Source organism: Propithecus coquereli, unplaced genomic scaffold, assembly GCF_000956105.1.
Source record: "Propithecus coquereli isolate 6110/MARCELLA unplaced genomic scaffold, Pcoq_1.0 Scaffold79, whole genome shotgun sequence".
Taxonomy (NCBI): Eukaryota; Metazoa; Chordata; class Mammalia; order Primates; family Indriidae; genus Propithecus; species Propithecus coquereli.
Window position 1 is genome coordinate 5015000 of NW_012154062.1, and position 15278 is coordinate 5030277.

General features: G+C 47.9%; 1 protein-coding gene across 1 annotated transcript in view; it reads right to left on the reverse strand.

The window, feature by feature from the left end:
• The window catches only part of PEBP4 (phosphatidylethanolamine-binding protein 4), a 211989-nt gene extending 197674 nt beyond the window's left edge, over nucleotides 1-14315 (reverse strand). The window contains exon 1 of the mRNA XM_012662965.1: nucleotides 14196-14315. The gene's annotated coding sequence lies outside the window, so the exon portion shown is untranslated. The remainder of the gene's footprint in view (nucleotides 1-14195) is intronic.
• Between the last annotated feature and the right edge of the window lie 963 nt (nucleotides 14316-15278).

Below are 15278 nucleotides of genomic sequence, written 5' to 3' on the forward strand. Positions count from 1 at the left end.
CAAACCAGCTCAGCAGCTCACCCTGCCTGGCCCCTTCCATCTCACAGGGATCACAGTAAGGGCTCTGGGCTTCCCCATGTGGCTCTGTTCGGCATGGTGTGGTGTGGTGTGCTCCCCTCTCTGGGGAACTATAACCAATAAATTCTTCTTTCAATGGTCTTGGCCTCTCTGTCACTCAGTCATCTCTATCAATTAGAATCCCAAGTACAATAGAGACAGAGGGTGTGGTTATCTTATAGAATAAGCATCTGGGAAGGGTTTGAGAGAGGGACAGCAGAAGAGTGTCCTACGGGCAAAGGCACCAAGGCCAGAAGGGTGCGGGGCTGGCGGACTAGAAGCAGGATGGAATTGCTGGAGCCCTGAGCACAGGGACCAAGAGAGATGGGGTGGGGACGGCATGGAGGCCTTGGGCTGAGTCAGGGAATCTCAGGGGCAGCATGACATTGTCACTCAGGCTTATGACATGTCCAAGAGCTGGACAGAAGGTAAGAGACTGTTCTACTGGTGGGGAAACCAAGGCATGGGGGATGGCGGGGGAGTTGAGTCTTTCTTAAATAAGAGCTGACTTATGCACTTGTCTTCTCTCCAGCAAGTCCTACTAACTAATCCATTTCTCAGCGTGGGCTTCTGTGAGGTTAACAAGGCCATGGCGGAGATCCTTCAGGCTGGCACCAACATTCCCGGCCAGGGGAGACTATGGGAAGAGAGATTAGAGTGGCAAGCCAGGCACAGAGGGCACCTCTTCCTGAGGCAGGACACATGCTATGGTTCTGAACCATGGACCTACCACTTCTAGTCTGTGACATTGGTCATGCTTCTTACTCTCTCGGCCGGTGTCGTCATGCAGATGAGGAAGGTGAAGGGTGAGCACAGTGCTGAACACATAGTATGTTTGATTCTGTCTTTCCCCCCTTAAACCAGGAAAAATTCTACATCTGATGAGAACAACAGCAACAACAACAAAAAAATGACACATTCCATTGAAACAGCAAGACGGCAGCTCATGGGGTGCCAGGGGTGATAGTTCTGGACAATCCTGCCACGAGGGGGTCCTTGGGGCTGCCAGGAGATCTGCTCAGCTAGCCGGTGTCAGCCCCCGTCATCTTGCTGTGCTAAATCAAGGCCTTGTCACTTTCCTGGAGAGCCTCCAGAGCAAGCCGCAGGGCAAACAGATGTTGCAAGAGGCCGCAGCAGTTCGTATGCAAGTTTCCCGAGGCTCTCTGCGGAGAGGAAAGGCGGGGGATAGACAAGTCCTTTCCACCCTTGCTCTCTGCCGCCAGGTGCTCTGCTCCACTTGGATGCCTTTGTGCCTCTAGGGCATTCGGATGCCAACCGCAGCTTCCATTTACTGAGCACTCAGCGTGTGCCAGGCAGCGTGTGGGCACATGCAACCAGCTCTTCCCCATTCCGTCTTCCCGCAGCCCCATGATGTGGGGACTCTTGTCCCCACTTGACAGCTGAAGCTTGGTGTGGTTGAAAACTTTATCCGAGGTCACACAGCTAGTGAACAGAAGAGCCGGATCCCAACCCGGATCTGTCTGAATCCAAAGCGTGTGTTCTTACTACCCACTTGCATTTCCCGGGCTCGGTACCCCCTCTTTGACACGTCTCCCCTGTCTCATCCATCCATTCATTCATGCAATCATTTTATAGGTTTTCCCGGGGGTCCTCTCCAGGCCAAGTGCTGTGGACCTCTGTGGCAGCAAGGCTCCTTGCCACTGCATCGGTTTGCAGTTAGAGAAACAAAAGTGGTCTCAACTGGGTCTGGAATGGACATTAGCTGGCCCCTTCTGGGAAAGGTGAGTAGAGTAGCTGCCAATTGCATTTAAACATCCACTGGGCCCAGTCATAGGCAAATCAGTGTGCTAAGCCCTGGGGACACCAACACAAATACAACACAGTGTCTGCCTCCAGTTCCACGGGAAGGCAGCCTTTACTTACCCAGCAGCCAAACAAGACAGCCTGTGATAAGAGCTGTAATACAGGAGGGAACCGAACAGTGGGAAATTGGTGAGAAGGGAATTGAGGCGACTTCACAAAGAGGGAAATGTTTTACAATGGGTCTTGGAGGCTGTTTACTCTGAGCTCATCCTTTTCGCCTTGAGGGGGACTACAACTCTTGCATCAAATCTTTCAGGGCCCGGCAGAGCCCCAAACTCTGACATCTGATTAGATATAGCTGCAGAGTCTTATTAGAGTCACCTGCTTCCCTTCACACAGCCCCTGGCTCTGCAGTGAGTCCCTGCACCAGCCCCTTCAGGGCAGTGTCTGGTGTGAGGACTGATTGCGGTGACACCGCCTGGTGGAGTGACGGCAGCCACCGCAAGTGTGTGAGGGAGCCACCAGGGGCCTGGCCGGTGTATCAGAGTATTCTGACACCAGCCAAGGAATAATGATCAGGCCTGGGATGAGGCCAGGTTCTTACTCTTCACCGGGAAAGTCGTTTGAGACCTCAGAGGAAAGACAAGGGTGGCCTTCCTCTTCTCCCTGGCCTTGCCTGCGGTGCTTACCTGGGGAGGGAGCTTTGTTAGGAAGGCACCTGCTAAGATCAGGATGGATCTTTCGGGAGCTCACTTGGACTGTCTTTCTTTTATATGCAGTAATTATTTCCCAAGGCCACACAAGGTGGGCGCGGGTGGGAGGTTTGGGGGAAGCCTTGTCCCCTGCAGCTCTGGATGGGAGAAAGATCAAGCTACCCAGGGGCAGGTTTCCACCTAGGATAAGGTCAGCCACCACTGATGGGATGACCAGTCCCCTGGGAGGCCACCTGAGGACCCCTGAGGCCCGCCAGGGACATTGCAGAAGGGATTCTTCCACTTCTGGAAAAGGATGGATTTGGAGCAGTGATTTTTCAACTCTTGCTCTATGAAGGTGATTTAGGAACTGTTGGGAATGCAAGGTAGGGGGAGGGAAAGCTGACTGGTTAGAGCCTGGGTCCGTTTTCTATATTAGGGTATATTTTTAAAAATAATTCTGCTGGTGATATAGTCAAGAACTCACCAAGTGAACTGATATTAACTTAGCTCTGTTGCACCTGTACTTTTATGTTCTCGACCCACGTTACTCCTTTTTATCCTCACAATAGCTCACCAGGTACAGAGCGACTGTCCCCATTTTCAGTTGAGGAAAAGGGCACAAGAGAGTGTGAGGACCTCGGCCAAGGCCTGCAGCTGTGTTTGAAGCTGACTCTGGGCCTCTGCTCTCCCCCACCATGCTCCTGACTCTCCCCACCTCAGAGGACTGTGAGGGTTTTTTTTGAGTTAATTTCATATTTACAGAGAAGTTACAAAAGTTGTAGTACAGAGAATTTCCTATATAGCCTGTATGCTATGCAAGATGTGATAACTAACATCTTGCATAACCACACAATTACCAAAACTAGGAAATTAGCCTTGGTACTATACTATCAATGAAACCACAGAATTCATTCGTATTTCACAAATTTTTCCACTAATGCCCTTTTCTGTTCTAGGATCCAATTGGGATCCACGTTGTATTCATCATCTCATGTCCTCAGTTAGACCCAGCCTGTAAGAGCTCCTCAGTCTTCCCTTGTCTTTCATGACCTTGACACTGTTGAAGAGCACTGGCCAGCCACTTTGGAGAATTCTTTCTCATGATTCGATTGAGGGTATGCATTATTGGGGAAGGAACCACCACGGTGATGCACCTTCTCAGTGCATTAGATTGGAGGCATATGACAGCCACATGAATTCTTGGAGATGTTCCCCTTGATCGCTTGGTTAAGGTGATGTCTTCCAGGATTTCCTACTGTAAACTCACTATTTTTTCTCTCTGTAATTATTAATATTTGGGAAGAAATACTCTGAGATTATGCAAATATCCTGCTTCTGCTGAAGTTTTGCCGTGGTTTGTTTTTGAAACACATCCCTGCATTGGGCTTCGTAAGACTGATGACCTCTGATAGCCGGCCCTGCCTGGCTACCCAGCTGAGAAAGTACACTCACTGCCCTTTCCTTCTGTCCACTGCCCACAGGCACAAAGAAGCCACACTGTCCCCACCGTGGGCGTCATGCAGGTGCCTACCCCTCATCAAAGACCTGAGGATGCTCCAAAGGATGGAGCCTGGATGACAAAGAGCTAGAAAGAACTTTAAATATGAAGATAGGCTAAAGAAGTTAGTCTTCTGCAACCTGGGTAAGCCGGGGCTGGGTATGATAGGGTAAACATGAACTTGTTTGTTTCCTTAAATGCTGGTAAACTGGGGCACAGGGTGGGGTAAAGGAGAGCTTGAAGCTTGAAGGAACTTAGTTTAAAAGTCAAGACAAGATGGGAGGATCACTTGAGCCCAGGAGCCTGGGCAACCTAACGAGACCCCATCTCTGAAAAAAAAAAAAAACAAAAAACAAAAAAAAGTGAAGCCAAGAAAGCTTGATTCTCTACTACAGGAAAGACACATATGAAATTTGTTACTCGAGAGGCCACATGTCTGGAGTGTGCTCCGAGACTCTGCATGCATATCTGAATGGGACCCGGAGTGGGGCAGGCCAATGTCACACAAACCCAGTGGCCACTCTGTCCAGCAGCAAGTGGGGCCAGTATGTATGATAAATGTGTGTAGCCTGGAAAGTCCAAGGGTCCAAGCCAGACCAGCAGTCCTCAAGGACTTATACGAAGGTGATTGGGACCCTGCCAGGCTGCCAGGTTTGGAAATCCATTGTTCACTCTCCTTGAAACCCTTAGGGGAGGTTTCAGACCCACCAACCCGGGCCTCCTGGGTCTCGGCCTTGTCTGTAGCTGCCATAGCAAATTCCCCCTCCAGCCCCACCCAGCCACAGGCCCATCCAGTTGCACTCTGGGCTCCCATTTTTCATCTTTGCAGGGCTGAATTAAATTAAGGACTCTCCCAGCAAGAAATAATTCTATCTCAGGACCAGATTCAGTCTGAAATCTGGTTCTTGTTATTAATTAGCTCCTGGCTGTCTCTAAGCTGTTTGTGTTTTAGGTACTTGCCTACCATGACCACCAAAATCTCGTGGCCCATCCCAGCTCTGCTTTGACCTGTGGTTATCTCGCACCTGAAAAGTGATTTCTAACCCTGATCCCCTGCTTTTTGCCCTGCTTGTGACCATGGAGACCACGGACTCTGTTAAATTAAACCAATTTGGCCTGAGGATGCTTCCATACTAGCCTGTAAACTAACTGAAAGCCTCACATAGGACTACATTCTTGTAACAAATAGCTGGGTTTCATTCAGCCAATCACAGCAGCCAAGCTGCAGTCGATCGCAGGCGGCCAACCAATCAGACCATGTTCAAGTGAGGCAAATGCCCAGCGCAGCCAATCGAGCTATTTCGGTACTTCACTTCCATTTTCTGTCTGTAGATGCTGCCTGCCCACACTGTGGAACAGCACTCTCTGAACCTCTTCTGGTACTGCCGGTTTGTGAATTGTCCTTTGCTCAGTTAAACTCTGCTAAATTTAATTTGTGTAAAGTTTTTATTAGGTCATTAAATATGAAATATCCGATTTCGAGTCAAAAGTTTAGTTCATTGTATCTCAAACAAGAAGCAGTACAATCAATCAAAGTTTGCGCCTGAACTATCAGCACACTTTTGCCATCTTAACAGTAGCTTGTTTGTGCCAGCAGCAAAGAAGCCTGGAGAGCGAGTGGTGATGAAATCGCGAAAGGTGTTTTCCACAGCTTGTGGAGAATTGAATATTTTTCCTTGCATGAAGTGGTCCAAAGCCTGGAAGAAGTGGTAGTCAGCTGGTGCAAGGTCTGGTGAATACGGTGGATGACAGAGAGTTTCTAAGTCCAGCTTCAGTAGTTTGAGCAGTGTTGTTTTTTGCAACATGTGATCTTGCAAGAGGATTGGCCTGTCTCTATGGACCAATTTCGGCTGCTTAATCGCAAGCATCCTCATCATTTTGTTCAATGGTTGCAGCAGACATCTGCTGTAATTGATTACACAGGTTTCATGAAGCTGTAGTGGATAATACCAGCGCTGGACCACCAAACAGACATCGTTAGCTTTTTTGGATGAATATTCGGTTTTGGACTGTGTTTCGGCACCTCATCTTTATCCAACCATTGTGCCAAATGCTTGCAATTGTCAAAAAAAATCTATTTGTCATCACACATAACAATACAGTGTAGAAATGGTTCTCCTTTATGTTGTGACAGCAAAGAAAGGCAAGCTTACAGACGATTTCTCTTCTGATGCTCATTTAATTCATGTGGAACCCATCTATCCAGCTTCTTTACCTTGCCCATTTTGTTCCAAATGGTCCAACATCATTGGAATACAACATCAAACCTTGCTGTTAATTCACATGTAGGTTGAGATGGATTCACTTCCACTACAGCTTTCAGCTCATCATTATCCACCGTGGTCTCAGGTCACCCACATGGTTCATTTTCAAGGTTAAAATCACTAGAATGGAATTTCTCAAACCATCAACGTACTATACATTCATTAGTCACATCCTTCCCAAACACTTCGCTGATATTTCAAGCTGTCTGTGCTGCATTGGTTCCAGGATGGAACTCATATTCAGAAATAACATGAATTTTTTACTTATCCATGTTTTCACAAAAATTGCTCTTAAAAAAAATTGAAAGATAATCACAAGCCAAAGTGTGCATTCAAAAGAATAAGGATGTGCCTTCACGATAAAACAAACAAGCAAAAAACAAACAAACAAAAAAAAACCCAAGAAATGTCAAAGTGAAATGTCAGAGATATCAATCAACTTTCAAACTGAGTACTTAAAGAAATCGGACATTCCATACTTAATAACCTAATATTTTAACAACTCAGTGGTCTTTGTTTTTGTGCTTCCTCATAGGGGTTTGTGAGACATCATTGAAGTGGTTCTTACAAAGTGCTAAAAGGTGGGTGGGGAGGGGAGAAGGGAACACAGAGTAAGGACATAGCAGGGACGTGTCCTCACGTGGCCTTGGAAGTTGTCTTTGAGAGCTCAACTTTGGGTCTATGGCTTCAGTCTTCCCAAGAATTCTGTAAGTTATTTATTTCACTAATGTGATTTTCTTTCTGCTTACACCAGTTTTAGGGACTCTTTTTCTGCAGCTGAACCCTGACGAGTGCAAGTGAAAGACAGAAATGACCAACGATGAAAGGAAAGGCATATAATCATAGCTAAAAAGGTATTTTTAAAATGATAAATAACATGTATAACATTATGCTAATAAATTTGAAAAAACTGATCCATCTGATAGCTTCTCAGAATATATAAGGTATTCAAATTTACAGAAAAAGAAAAGAAAGAAAAAAAGAAAAAGAAAAAGAAAACACAAGGAGACCAATAGCAATGGAAAGATGGGAAATGTTATCCAAGAATTACCTTCTGGACATGCACTAGACCCAGATAATTTTATGAGAAAATGATTTAAAAAATAGGATATTTTATTTCACAGTAACAGATGTATTTTTCATTAAAATAACTCCCACTTTCTCCTGGTTGCCCACAGCCCACTGTTCTCGAAGGCATTCATGGCTGTAAGGATACGGCAGGTCCAGGGTGGAAGAAACAGTCACTGCTTAGCTTTGAGTTCCGAAGCAGGTTGTGCCTTATTGGACAGACAAAGCCTGGATGCCCCAGTCTGAGCAAGACCGAGACCCTGTCTCTACTATAAATAGAAAGAAATTAGCCAAACAACTAAAAATAGAAAAAATTAGCCGGTCACGGTGGCATCTGCCTGTAGTCCCAGCTACTCGGGAGGCTGAGGCAGTAGAATTGCCTGAGCCCAGGAGTTTGAGGTTGCTGTGAGCTAGGCTGACGCCACGGCACTCTAGCCTGGGCAACAGAGCAAGACTCTATCTCAAAAAACAAAACAAAACAAAACAAAAAATAAATAAATAAAAATAAAACATTATGGTCTGTCACAAGAATAAACCGCTCAATGAAACAGAACTGAAAGTCTAGGAACAAACCCAAGAATGAGTAAATATTTAATATATGATAAAAATGTGATTAAATTAAGGAAGGAAAGATGCTAGGACAATTGAGTATCCAGAAAAAAATAAATCCAAGGTAGCTCAAAGAGTTAAACATGAAATATAAAACTATAAAAGAATGAGAAAAATTATATAAAATATTTATATGCTATTGGAGAGGAAAAGACCTTTCTAAGAATAAAAGCAAAGACACCAAAAATGAAAAACGGATATCTTTTAAGAGACAAAAATCTGAAATTATTGAATGCCAAAAACTGTATAAAAGTCAAGCAACAAACTGGGAAATAATATTAAAAATAGGTGACAGAAGATTAATAATATATTAAGACAGCCATTATAAACCAATAAGAAAAAAGTAGCTTTCCACTAGAAAAATGGTTAAAGATCATGAACAAGCAATCCACAAAAGAAGAAATAAAAATATGACTCAAACAATGTTCCATCTCACTAACACACAAAGAATGCAAATTGACACTAGATACACAGTAGGCCTTCCGGGGCAAACAGCAGGGCAGAGAAGGTAGAGTGTAGGGTACACAGAAGACATCTGGTGGAATGATACAAAGTTAAACAATGTAAACAATATCTATAATGTGATGCTCATTTCTTATATGAACATTATATAGTGGTATACATGGGTTGTAATATTATAATATGGTTGATTTTTATATAGTGTTTGTTTTTATGTATTTGTTAAATTTCATAGACTAAATATCATTAAAAAATAAAATAAGAATTCCAAAAAATTAGGAGATACCAGGGATGGGTGCACAGAAGAAAGACCACGGGAGGACAGAATGAAGACGTAGCCGTCTGCAAGCCAAGAAGAGAGACCTCAGGAGAAATCAAACCTGCCAACAACTTGATCTTGGACTTCCAGCCTCCAGAACTGTGAAATAAATTTCTGTTGTTTAAATTTAAATAAAATCCACCCCCATACATATACAGGTTATAGCTTTAAGAAGATGAAATAAAAAGCCTGGATGGAACAAAAAAGTCACAATATTTACAGGGGTTGCTTTTGGGTGGTGAAGCTATGAGTGGGTTATTTTTGGGGATCAGCGGTTGTTTTTTTGTTTGCCTCTTAATTCTTTTCTTTCTTTCAAAAGGTTCTAAAATCACCGTGTCTTGTTATCATAAATCAGAAGATATTAAATAAATAGATTGAGAGGAGGGAGAGTCGATAGGTACAAAATGCAGAGAAGAGGGAGAAAAGATAAGAATCTTCCCACAGGGCCACAGTGTCCTTCACGGGAGCTGATGTCCCCAGCCCACATATGTATATTTATTTTCAGGTTCTATTCAAGTGTGTCAAATTATATTACGGTTTCTCAAGCTCCTTTTGCTCCAAAATTCCTTTTAAGGAAGAAACACAATTCTAACCTTTCAGAACTTATACTATTTGGTAACAGCTGTGATACGAGGTAGACAACCACATGACTTAAATACGCAAAGTACAACACACGGCTGTGGAGTTGGGAAGGTCACTTTCCTGGAGGCACCATCATGGCAACTGACGTCTAAGGTTCCTCTTCCAGCCTCAGGACACGCTGCCCTCTCTGTCTCCTTGTTACTGCCATCTGTTGGCCTCTTGGTCACACCTCTTCATTCCCTGATGCCCTTGAACCTGACTCACTGTCTTCTCATTCAGGTCTTAACATCCTAGATGGACTCAGCATCCAACTGGTCTGAGCTCCCCAACACCATGGCTTCTTGGTTCTTTGACTAACTCACCTACTAAGAGCCTTATGGACCTTCCATCTTTGCCATCTGCTCCCCAGGGCACAGCCTAACCCGGACCATCTCCCAGAACCGCTCCAATGCCGCACTGTGAAATCTCACACCCCTTCTCAGCCCCACCCCTCCAGCCTTCTCGTTCATTCGCTTTTCCCCACCACAGCCCTGCCTCGACCTCATCAAATCCAACAGTCCTGTGCTCTGTGTTCTCCTCTCCTTACTTCCTTCCTTCCCGCCTCGACTCCTCACTCCATCATTTCAACTAGCAGCTTAGCACTGTCTTCCACCTTTGCCCAGATGTCTTCCTTTAAGAAGTGCCCGAGGGAACCCTAGCCCGGAAGAAATCCAACTTCTAGCCCTGTCTGTCCCTGTACCAGGGCTGTTGAGCTCTGCAGGAGAAAACATACAACTCCAGAGATGGTTGCTGCTAAAATGTGACAGTCTCCACGTTTAACTGGATCCTCAATGATGTCCAGTTTGATTTATAATTTTCTAGTGTCTTCTTACTCTCCCGTTGTACACAGTAATAATGACAAGCCTTCCCCATTCTCAATAAACTTCCCTATCTCTGTCTTAGTCCTTCCTATTTTACAGAAAAACAATAGCAGCTATGAGACAAGAACCCCCTGAATTCTTCCCCTGCCAACATAATAGCAAGACCGAGTCCTCCTGTGCTCAGCCCTCTCCCTCCCACCTTCGCTCAGCCCATTATTTCTTTCTCTCCCTTTTCTTTATCTTTAATCCCTCCCCTTTTGACTTGGTTCTTCCTACCAGCACTTAAATATACTATTTATTCCATTGTTCAAGACCTTTCTGTAGTGGACGCAGTGAGGCATCACCCAGATGCCCGCTCTGCACTGGGGCATTCATCCTCCCCGCTGCCAGGAGCATTGGCTGCGGGCAGCTCACGGCTCAGTCCCCCTTAGGGAATTCTCAAAGGGCGCTGCTTTGCCCAAGGTGACACTCACTGTGCAGGGCAGGCCACGTCCAAGGACTGGTTGGTGCTAGGGTATTTTAAGGGTACCTGGGATTTATTTTAATAAATAAGTTTTATTATTTCATTATTTTATTAGGTATGGTAAAACACACAGACACAGAAATGACTGCCATGGAGGAAGAAGGTTTTATACCCACGGGTTCCTACAAACAGGAGGTGCGACGCACCATGCAGGGCCACACCGGGAAGTACCAGGGCTGGTCGGGAGGAGGAACCTGGACGAGAGCCTTTATTGTGGTTTCCACTGGAAATACAAGGCAAAGCAAGGTAGGTAGCTTAGCATTGGGTAGATTAAATAAACTCAGAGGGCTCTGGGGTGTAGGTCCTGTCCTTCATTGCCTGGTATCGGACCTTGGGGTGATTAGGGCAGGTGGACATATGCCCATGCCCAATAAAGCAGGTAACTGGAGGGTATGGGCTTTGGATTGGCTGCTTTGGACGTGGGAGGTGTGAGAGGTGCGCTCACAGGGCGGTCATTTGCTGTGTCTAGGAATTAGCTGGTCCTGGGACGGGCAGTCTCTCCAGAACCCACAAGCCCCCAGGTGTCAAAACATCACGATGAACACATGGGTGTGAAGGCCCAGCTCCCCTTGCCCTGATCCTGGGACAACTTTGAAGGGCCATTCTAGCTCCACAGCTCCCGGGGGCTCTGCTGAGACCTTCCTTATCACCACATCACAGCCCGGCTCCTCCCATGGCCCTGCACGCCTCCTTGACACTGGAACGTGCCCCAAGAAGCTCCCTGCCTGCAAACGTCCATCTCAGCATCTGTTTCCCCGGAACCGATGTAAGACACGCCTCTCACCCCGACGACCCCACCAACCACCACCCATCCCTCTCCTTTCCTTCGCAGCCAAACCTCTTGGAAGAGCAACCCACACTCACGGCCCCCTCTTCTCGTACAGATGGACTTCTACACCCCACCCGCTCTGAAGGGGCCAGGCCTACACCACCTTGTTCATCAGTGACTGAAGCCAAAGGACACATTCCACTGCCCATGTCCTGGGCTCCTCTGCAGAATTTGACACTGCTGACTGTTCCCCCCTCTCAAAATACTCACCTACACTTTTGGAGTTTTCCTTCCACCTCCCTGGCTATTCCATCCTTTAAATGTCATTGTCCCTCAGGTTTCATCCATTGGATTCTCATCTTCTTACTTCCGACCAGGATGACCTCAGCTCTTCCCTTGCTTCAGCTACCCGCTCTTATGGCAACGACTTGCACATCTGTATCTGAGCTGCGAACCCCGTTATCCAGCTGCCTCCTGGACATCTCCACTTGGATGCTCCTTGGGCACCACAGAATAAATGGTCTCGTCTCCTTCTGTGAATCTGCACCTTCTCTGTATTCTCAGTCTCCACCCAGGACCCGGAGCCCATATGCTGGCCGTCAGCCATGACGCCCTCCCTCCTTCCTGCCCCATTCAGTCACGGGCCACGTCCTGTTGAGCCAGTAGCCTGGATGTTTGGAGGCGACTCATCCACTAGGCACAGCCCTAAGGGTTCATGATACATTGAAGGGCCCACAAAAAAAGTTTTCATTTCTTTTAAAATCAGAAGAAAAAAATTAACATAGTCCAGCCTGGAGTATATTTATCTTTATAGCAATGCAGTTATCACACATAATTTTTTATATTTTTTTAATGGAGGAAGTAGCCCACAAAGTCAAAAGTGCCCAGAGCCCACCAAAGTCATCTCTAGGCCCTGCAAACGTTTCTCGCATCTGGTACTTGCTCCTTCCCCACTGACACCACCATGGGTCCTCCCCAGGGTGCTGGGTGCTGCTACACACTCTTCCTGCTCAGCTTGCAGCATCGCCCACCTCCAAACCATCTCTGCCCCGAAACCAAAGAGAGCTTTCTAAGCTGCTCATGCGCTTCCCCAGCATAAAAGCCTTTTGCGCAGTGGATCTCATATGTTAGCATGCCTCAGAGTCACTTGGAGGGGCTTGTGAAGACACAGCTAGCTAGACGGCCTCCCCCAGTGTCTCTGAGTCAGCAGATCTGGGGTCGGATCCGACAATGTGCTCTTCTACTCTGCTCCCTGCTGACCGTGCTTTGAGAACCCCCTGGTCCGGCAGTCCTGCAGTCTGTCGGGATGGTTGGGATGAAGTCCACACTTCCTTGCGAGGCCCCTCCCCACGTGGCTTCTGTTTAACCTTCCCAGCTCACCCTCATCCTGTCTTTCTGTCACACAGCCATTCTGTGACAGTTGTGGTTTCCCAAGGAGCCATGCCCTCCACCTGGCCCCTGGGCCTTTGCACAGGCAATGTTTTCTCTGTCTGGAACCTCTACAGCTCTCACTCCCTTCCCATAACCTGGCTGGCTCTCTTCGACCTTCCTGTCTGTTCTCAGAAGTCACTTCTTCAGGAAAGGCGTCTAGATTCTCCACCTGCCCCCGAGACAGTGCCCCTGCCAGGGGCTTCCACCCCACCAGTGCTGCCTCTCAGGGCCTTCGTCACCCTGACCTCTAACTCCCTGCTTACTTCACTCTCCCCCTTTCCGAACCACGTGACCCTGGAGGGCAGGCAGTGGGTCTCATTCCCAGCGGCATCTGCAGTGCCCAGCTCAGGGCCTGGCGCTCCCTGGGCAGACCTGATGAAGGGACTGCTAAGTGCCTGGAGAAATGAGTAGGGAGGGAGGCCACTCTCCTTCCTTATGGAAATCCCCCTCCCTGCAGACGCCATAGTGGGGAGGCCACAGGACCCTCATGGGGGACAAGTGGGAAGAGGCAGTGTCTGCAGGAGGAGGGACAGCACAGAGGTACCCTCCTCCCCAGGCCTCCTCTAGCCCCAAACACACCATAGCAGCTCCTGCAGCACCTCCCTCAGCCACCTCAGCCCACCGCAGCCCTCTCCACCCCTACGCCCCACCACTTGGGTCAGAGGAAACCCACCCCAGGCATCAGCCCTTCCAGAGAGTCACCTGACCACTTCCGGGGCTCCCAGCCAGCTCTGGTGGGAGTCATGTGATCACTTAGGTATGCATGACCAGCTCCCCAGAGGGAGGCTTTGAGGGGTGACCTTGCCACCCAGAACGGACCCAGCTCCTTCCTTCCCAGTTTGCTGATGTGTGGTTGGGCTGATTCCTGGGTCTGGGTGGGGGGACAGAGGGGGAAGGGCAGGGGCACACTGGCGTATTCTTTGCAGATATCTGGCCCTGATTGTCAAGCCCGGGTTACGTAACACCTGAGAACTAGGCTCCTGTCACCCACACCTTTTCCCTTTCTGTGGAGCATTTCACAACTGCAGCTGCTTCTCAGAGAAGGTCTATTTTGGGAGCTGTTTTCATTTGACCTATATTAAGCACAGTCACAAGGCAGAGGCAAGGTGCGGGGTGCAGGGTGGCCTGCTGGCTCTTTGTGCCTTTTTTAGTGTCTCGGGTGAGAAAACCAGACACGCTGGGGCCCGCGGCCTGGGAGCTGGCTCGGCGGCCTACCTGTAACCATGTAGGCCCGGGACTCTGCCCCATTTCACCATTCTGGTTTTCCTCTCCCTAAGGCCCTGCTAAAAGATCATACCTTAGTCGCTGCACCACCGGTCAGGGAGAAATTTGGGTTCCTTGAAGGCCTAGAAGCTAGAAGACCAGGCCGGGTTGAGTCCTGGGCCTGCAAAATGCAGTTAGTAGAAACAGTCGTAATCCGCCGCCCAGCCCCTCCACCGGGCACTCCTTTACCTGAGCTAATAATTAAATCACATGACCAGCAGGGGGCGAGCAAGGGCTGCTGGGAGCCACGTGGCCCGGGTACTGTGCCCAAGCCGGTGTAGGGGCAGAGTTCCCACTGTGCACACTGTCAGGGCCTTGGATAAAATGATAATGGAAATGACTCACTCACTAGATGCCCCATTTACCTCTCTTTGGGGTGTCTCCTGGATCGCCACTTTGTCCCTTGAGTCTCGTTCTATCATCCCCTAGACATTGACGTGGGTCTAAACGTCTGCCCCACCCATGCTGCTGACCCCAAACCCTACATCTCTGGCACCTCTTTTATCCTGAGAGTCAAGCCCAAATCTCCAAACAGTTGTCCCTCTGATGGCCTCACATTCAAAAATCTCAAAACTGAACTGCATGTTTCCTCCACACCTAAATCAGCCCTCTGCCCTAGGATGCTGCTGTTGGCTGGGCTATTCCCTCTTCCCCACCCTATTTCTACCTTAGAATGGCAGAACAGGGACTTTTCATATCAGCCGAGGAGATCCGGAAGTCGCATTCCTTCAGAACTTCCAGAAAAGACTGCAGGCAGAGGGGATACGCTTTGGTGGGTGGCACCTGTTGAGTTTATCATGTACGACCATCCTCTGACTCCCACCAGAGCTGGCTGCAAGCACCCCAGGAAGTGTGTTATGGAGGGAATGGCCTGAAAAAAATGACAAAAATATTTTCTGTCTCTTTAAAACATCCTCCACTCCTTTCTGAGAACTAAAACTTGCATCCCTGTCTCGGGCCAGTGGTTGAGAGGGGCAGGGTAATGTCTTTTGTTCTTTGTGCTACAGGACAGGCTCAGGGCAACTGCTGCCCACCTGGACCAGGCTGCCCTGGAACTCCAGGTGGGCCTCCCGGGTGGGCAGAGGTTAGGGGATTGTCTTAGGCGGAGATGGGACCA